This window comes from Meriones unguiculatus, chromosome 3, assembly GCF_030254825.1.
Source record: "Meriones unguiculatus strain TT.TT164.6M chromosome 3, Bangor_MerUng_6.1, whole genome shotgun sequence".
Taxonomy (NCBI): domain Eukaryota; kingdom Metazoa; phylum Chordata; class Mammalia; order Rodentia; family Muridae; genus Meriones; species Meriones unguiculatus.
Genome location: NC_083351.1, coordinates 627860 through 635412, shown reverse-complemented (window position 1 = coordinate 635412; position 7553 = coordinate 627860). Strand labels below are relative to the sequence as shown.

Below are 7553 nucleotides of genomic sequence, written 5' to 3'. Positions count from 1 at the left end.
AATATTTTCCTACTGTTGTCAAATTAGTAAACTAAAACCTAAAGGACTGTATCGTCATGATCATTTAAAAAAACTGCTAGTTGACAAGGTAGCAGTGCTTGTAATCCCAGCACTTGGGAGGGCAGAAAGAGGAGGAGGATCAGGAGTTCAAGGTCAAGGTCAGTCATGGCAGAACATCAAATTCAAAGCCAGCCAGGGATACATGAGCCCAGTCTCAAAACAAAACAAAACTAAACAAAAATGTTGCATAATCCTAGAATGTGGGAAGTAGAGACAGGTGGAGTTCTCTGAGTTCCAGGCCAGCCAGGGCTACATAATGAGACACTATGTTGAAAAAAAAAATCGTGTAAGTTGATGACTTGAGTTTCATTAAAAAAAAAAAAAAAAAAAAAACTCATTACAGGCATAGAAAGATGACTCAGAGGTTAAGAGCACTGGCTGCTCATCCAGAGGTCCTGAGTTCAATTCCCAGCAACCACATGGTGGCTCACAATCATCTATAATGAGATCTGGTGCCCTCTTCTGGTGTGCAGGCATACATGTAGGCAGTGAAAGGGTTAGACTAACTTTGTAACCTGTATGTCTTCTAAAGCCTCCAGGTTAAGCTAAAGCCTCTTAGTGCCTTTCCAGAGAACGGAGAAATGTGACCCTATCTATGACGACAGATAGAAAAAAAAAGCGAGCAAGCAATGACCTTCACTCAGCAAAAAGAAGGACCAGACCCTTGTCTTTGAGATAGTGTTTCTTAGCAACCAACCCAGATGACCTCATTCCTTCTTCTGAGTAGCTCCTGAACTCCAGCCAAAAGTCTGCAGCCCCAATCTTCAAGGATGAGCTAACCACCCCCACCTTCAATTGCAGCTGCATCCACACTTGGCAGGACTGGCCAAGCTTGAGCACCTAAGACTAACCAATTATCTTACTTTATATTTTCCTCATCCAATCCTAACTTGCCAAAACTGCAACTTCAAATTTCCTGCAATTTTTCTTTTAAAAACCTAAGGCCTTTGTCTCCCGGTGCCACTCTTTCCTGACAGGCAGGGGTGACCCCATTGCGCAATGGTTAATAAACCTCTTGCTTTTGCAACAAGTTGTGGTCTGTGGGGGTTTCTGGGAAGGGCGCAATCTTGAACTCCTGAGCTGTGAGACCCCAGGTCTTACAGCAGAACACTGTATACATGATAAATTTTTTTAAAAATCATTACATTTGACTTGTGATTAGGTCAAAATTTCCAACTGATATGGTTCTAAACATATTTGAATTAAAATCAAACATACTTTGATTTTAATAAAATCAAAATATCAACTCTGAAAAATGCTAAAGATACTATATGTTTGGCAGTAACAAATATTCAGCCAAGATTATTGATTTTTGTAAAAATAAACAAGCACACTCATAAGCCAGTTTGCTTTCCTTTTTTAAGTGGTAAAATTGCATGTATATCAAAGAATTGTTTTTGTTTATTGACTCTACATAGGCTTTGTTGTCCTAGAAGTAGAGCAGTCTGACTACTGCCCTCCCAACAAAGAATCATTTTAACTTTAGGTTGAATATCAGTAAATGCTTGATTTGCATATGAAATATTTTCCAGCGGAAAAGATTTAAGAAGCTTCACATACAGTATTCTATCTGCATGTACACCGCATGTCTGAAGAGGGCACCAGATCTTATAGACTGGTTGAGCTACCACGTGGTTGCCTGGGAATTGAACTCAGGACCTTTAGGGGAAACAGCCAGTGCTCTTAACCTCTGAGCCATCTCTCTAGCCCAAAAAACTCCATATTAACTCATTTCCTTTTTTAAAAACTCATTCCTGGTGGAGATTGGAAACTTTTCTGGCTTTCAAAGAAGCAAGAAAACAACTGAAGATTTGACAAATGGTAAAGCTTTGCGGGTGGATCAGCAGCTGAGGCAAGGCACAGCTTCAAACCTTCCCACAAAATGACCTTCAGGGATAAAAGCAGCTAGGCAGGCTCAGGCAGCTAGTGGCTACAAGGAGTACCCAAGCATTAGAGTAGCCTTCAGCCTGAAGGCAGGACCTCTGAGGCTACTCCTGTGGTCTTGGCCGTGTTCCGCATCTAATGCTACTAGCTGGCATCGGCCCACAGTGTACGTTTCTGCCTCCTCTGGATTTGACTTTCTAGTTAGACTTTAGGGTGAAATAAAAACCCTGGTATTGGGAAAACCAGGACTGACCCCACCACCACCTCAAGTTACCAGCCCCAGGAAATAGGCCACAGGTCACTAATTCCACAAACAAATCCATAAAATTCCCCTACCCAAGGAATAGCCTGGGGGTAACCACAGGAATGGGGAGGTGTCTCACCTCAGGGAGGGGCATCTGTGCTGGGCAGCCCACAGGCCTTGTAGTAGAACTTTCCTGGCACGGAAACACCTAACATTCCTGAGGTCGATAGATAGTTCGCTCCATGTTGGTTAGCCTCAATCACTGTGTAACAAGCTTGCCCTTGCTGAATGTGACCCAATCCTGTAACTAAACTGGCATTTCCTGAACTGTGCTGTCACCCTAAATAAAAATCCCTGTCTCCCTGAGCTTGGGGCTCAACGCTGGAGAACCGCTCTGTCAGTGTTGGTGATGGTGTGGGCCGGAGCTCGAGCTTGTGATAAAGACCCTACTGCGTTTGCATCGGAATCTGCTCCTTGATCGTCTTTGGTTTCCAAGACTTGGGTTCAACAGTTTCACTTCGCGGTGGGCACCTTCGTGGGCCCTCCCCTCTAGATGTCGGTGGAAGGCTCCAGGATGGACCAAAAGGCGACAACGGGAGGCCACGGGCCGGTGCTGAGGCCCCGCTCGCCCGCTCCCCCGCGGTTTGTGGCGAAACTGCACTGCAGACGGTGCCCTCGCCCCGCCGGGCCGATGGACGTGGGTCTAGGAGGCGGCCGCGTGTGCCCGCGGGGGGCGCGGCTTAGGCGAGTCCTCGGCGGCGCGCAGCCACCGCAGCTCAGCTTCCGCAGTGGCACTTCCTGTGCGTCACGTCCGGCTCCCTCCCGCCCCCGGGTGTCCAGCTCGGAAAGCCTGAGCTGCGCTGCTGGCGGGCCGCCAGAGGCTGGCGGCGCTCGCCCTTGCTGCGGACCGCTCGCTGAGGCCGCTCCGCCCCGGGGCAGCGGCGGGCAGCTGGCTGGGCCGTCCGTGGGCGTGGGCGGCCCGCACCGCGTAAACTGCGTTGCAGCCGGCAGCTGAGGCGGGTCGGGCACCGGATCGCCTCGCCCTGCAGGCAGCCCAGGGTTGGCACCGGCGCTCAGGTGGCCGACTTCCCGGGGCTGGACGCGCAGGTAGGGTGGTGCAGACAGAGCGGTGGGCAGCGGCGCGATCGCGGGCGGGCTGTGACCGCGCTAGGTGCCGGGAAGGAGGCGCCGCCCCCGTGGCAGGTGCAGGCGCCCTGTCAGCCGGCGGTGTCCGACCCCGGCTCCCTTAGCATGCTATTCTGTGCTGGGCAGTGGACGGCTCCGCCAGCTCCCACGCCGCAACTTCACTTTAGACAGCTGGTCGTCTTTTCCTCAAGTGTTTCTTTTCTGGCATAAAACAGTTTCGCTGCAACATTGATGGTTGGAGTCCTTGAAACGTGGAAAAGAGTAAAACAAAAAAGCAAAACACAGTTTAGAGATGGATTCCTTGTTCAATAGCCGTTTTTTGTTGTTGTTGAGCCCCCCTACCTCCCATGGGATGAACATATTCTATTAAGCATTCTTTTTGAGACAAGGTCTTACAGGGTTGCCCAGGCTGGCCTTAAACTTGTGACCCTCCCTCAGCCTGTCAGCACTGGAATTACGGGACTGCACTACCAGTATCCCAGGCTGCAAAGCACATTTGAAAGGAGAATGAAAGAGTTTTAAATAGCAAGAGAAGACCCATTAAGTGAAGAGATAGGAAGGCTTTTACATTAAAGTGATCCTTTGCCAGTGTAGACAGAAGATGGAGAGCTGGGGAACATATGTCCACCACATGGAGGTGCTGTGGCCGGAACGGTGGACAGCCTCAACTATTTACGCCTTTAATCTGAGCATGCCACACAAAAGGTCTTTAAAAAGGGATAAACACTGTCCTACAGCCACAGAGAAGCACTATGTCACTTCAGTCAGGAGTGACTTGCCCTCAACACAAATTCTTCCTTACTGCGTGGTTCAGGGCTTCTAGCGTCAGTGTTAGAAGCAAGATGGAAGGGGGCTGGAGAGATGTCTCAGTGGTTAAGAGCACTCACTGGCTGCTCTTCCAGAGAACCCAAATTCAATTTCCGCACCTACATGGCAGCTCACAACTGTCTGTAGCTCCAGTTCCAGGAGATCCAACGCCCTCACACAGAGAGATATGCAAGGAAAACACCAATGCATATAAAATAAAAAATAAATAAATTTCAAAAAGAGAAGCAAAATGGGGTGGACAGATTGTGAGTCCTAGAAGGCCCCTTTCTGAGTTATTTCCCTGAAATTAACTCTCAGACGTGCATAGGGTTTGTAGGCTTGATATGTTTTCTCTAAATCACCACTACCAATCCAGATGTCCTGGCCATGTATTTGAGGACATCCTCAGTCCTCTTTTTCAGAACGGATATTCCATTCCTTCTATTCCTAGTCTCCCCTTTTTTGTCCCTCCCTTTTGTGTTGGAGATTGAACCTAGGCCTTTCTTTAAAAAAAAAAAAAAATTTATTTATTTGTTTTACATATAGGAGTGTGCCATCTGCGTGTACACCTGCATGCCAGAAGGGGGCACCAGATCTCATTATAGATGGCTGTGAGCCACCATGTTCCTGGGAATTGAGCTCAGGCCCTCTGGAAGCGCTGAGCCGTCGCTCCAGCCCCTGAGCCTAGGCTTTGGTGCTAGGCTGGCCCTCTGTGAGTAGGCCACATCCTCCACTAAGGAGAGCTTTCTAATCGAGTCATGGATGAGCAGATATGTCATGGCGTATATGTGGAGGTGGGTTGTCAGAAAGTGCCTTTACCGCATGGGCCGTCTCAGCCCAGGAACAGACATTCTTAAACTAGGGGTTTATGGAATTAAAATATGGAAAAATTTAACATTGAGTGGGATAAAAATGACATCGTGAGCCAGGCATGGTGGTGTATGCCTTGATTCTAGCATCCTGGAGGCTGATACAGGAAAACTGACACATTCAAGGCCAGCCTAGCGATCCTTTAAGATCCTGCCTCAAAATCATCATCATCTCCATCCTCATCATCTCACTAGCATTTTGGCTGAGATGAGGGACTGTTGGTTCTTGTAGTGTTGACTTCACATCTTTGCTGCTGGCCTAGAGCGCTGTGTGGCTTGTTTTGCTTTCAGCTCTGTGTACACGTTTATGACAGAGGCTAGAGTAGAAGCTCATGATACAAGCCCGCCCAGCAAGGGAATCTTTTGTTTATTTTCATCTTAAGACAAGGTTTCTCTGTGTGGCTGTGGCTGTCCTGGAACTTGCTTGTAGACCAGGCTGGCCTCCAATTCAGAGATCCTCCTGTCTCTGTCTTGAGTACTAGGATTAAAGGTGCCACCACTGCCTGGCTACCAAAGGAATCTTATTAAGCCAGTGGAAGGGAAATTACAGCTTAATTTTTAACCTTTTCTTCTGGATGTACTTTATAATCTGAGAGGAACATGGTGATCCAGACCTTTACAGCCAGTGACAGGGTAGGGCGGCTGTTGCTGTAAACACCACAAGTTCAAGTTCAGCAGCTCTAACTGGCCTCCAGGCCCATGAAGGTCATCAACTGTGGGTTCTTAAATGCCAGATCTCTGCTGACCTTCAGCTTTGTGGAGACTAAGACTTCTTATCTCTGTAATTGATATGAATTGTGGGCTATGAACTGTGAGGTGGCCCAGGACTGGATGAGTCACACTCCGCCAGGGTTAGAGCTTCAGGAACTTATCCATGTGATTATTTTGATAGCCATCAAGTAATCTTTAATTTTATGTGGATGAGTGCTTGCACTCTGTGCATGCCTGGAGCCCTCTGAGACAAGACGAGAACATTGGATCCCCTGGAACTGGAGCTACAGATTGTTGTGAGCCACACTATGGGTGCTGGGAATCAAACCTCTGGAAGATCAGCTAGTGCTCTTAACTACTGAGCCATCTGTAGCTCCAAATGATGCTCTGATCCTACACAGAGCCCATAACTAACTTTATATTTTTATTCTACTGACACTTGTTCTGTCCCCATTCCCTCTGGATTGGTAACTGTCTTCTGTGCCTTTGCAGGGTGAGGGAAGACTCGTTTATTGAGAACCCTGCACGGGAGTGGGAGCTGGGCTGGAGCCTGAGTGCTGCCTACATCTGATACTGTCTTCACTACTGAATCTGGCTGCCACTATCCACAGTATTTACTGTTCGGTCTGTAGTTCCTGAGCCTTGATTCTACAAGACCAACAGGGCTGTACTTTGTGCTTAGTGTGAGAGCCCTTCCAGCTTTCGCCCTGAAGCAGGTAATTGCTCAGAGGTTTCTTCCATTAGTATGATCATGTGCTCATCATCATCATCATTTTTAATAATGTATAGGTGTTTTCCTGCATATATGTCTGTGCACTATTTGAGTGTCTAGGGCCAGAGGAGGATACTGAAACTGAATCCCCTGAATTACAGGCTCTGAGCTGCTGTGTGGTTGCTTGGAATTGAACCTGGGTCTTCTGGAAGAATAGCCAGTGTTCTTACCCATTGCAGTGATGTTTTTGTGCACTGTGCAAAGATCACCCTTATTCAAATGCTGGTTTCTGTGCCTGCCCTTGCTCCGAATGATGACATGGAGACCTGTTGAATTTATTAAAAGCTTCAGGCGCTGTAGCTGGGCAGGTACTCAAGGTTCTAGCCCACCAATAGTGGCCTGCCCTCCTTCCCAGCTGTGAGCCCCTTGCTTGTCCAGGTGTCCACTTTGCCTCTCTCCTTGGTCCCCACCTGGAATCCCCTTCCTGGGCTTGGAAGTCCCACCTTATCCTCTCCTGCCCAGCTATTGGCTGTTCAGCTCTTTATTTGACCAATCAGAAGGTGATGGAGAACAATGCTTATAAAACATTGAGACAGGAGATGCTTCATGAAAATGACAGTGCTGTGGGAGGCAGTGGTTCACGCCTGTAATCTCAGCACTCGGGAGGCAGAGACAGCTGGACCTCTGTGAGTTTGAGGCCAGCCTGGTCTACAAAGTGAGTCCAAGCAGCATTTATATATATGTAAATGACAGTGCCAAAGTCTGGCTTGTATTCAGATCTGCACTGGCACAGAAATCAGCATTTGAATATACGAAGACAATCTTTACACAGTTCACAAAACATCTCTCCAGCATCTCCCTCTTTTAGTTCAATAAAAGACTCTTTCTCCAATACCAATAAACTATATACAGTAAGAACAATTATGAAAACCATCAAGTAAGAATTACATTCACGGGCTGGAGAGATGGCTTGGAGGATAAGAGCTCTGCTGCTCTTCCAGAGCTCCTGAGTTCAATACCCTGCAACCACGTGGTGGCTCACAACCATCTAGGATGAGGTCTGGTGCCCTCTGCTGGTGTGAAGCCGTACGTGCACACAGAATATTGTATAGATAATAAA

General features: G+C 47.8%; 1 protein-coding gene across 5 annotated transcripts in view; it reads left to right on the top strand.

Moving 5' to 3' along the window:
• The first annotated feature begins 2990 nt into the window (after positions 1 to 2990).
• Slc35e2b (solute carrier family 35 member E2B) overlaps positions 2991 to 7553 on the top strand; it is a 29632-nt gene continuing 25069 nt past the window's right edge. For 4 of the 5 annotated variants that reach the window (XM_021655646.2, XM_021655637.2, XM_021655639.2 and 1 more), the window contains exons 1-2: positions 2995 to 3295; positions 6214 to 6437. The gene's annotated coding sequence lies outside the window, so the exon portion shown is untranslated. Of the gene's footprint in view, positions 3296 to 6213; positions 6438 to 7553 lie in introns of all 5 variants that reach the window. The other variant, XM_060378909.1, reaches the window with a different exon arrangement.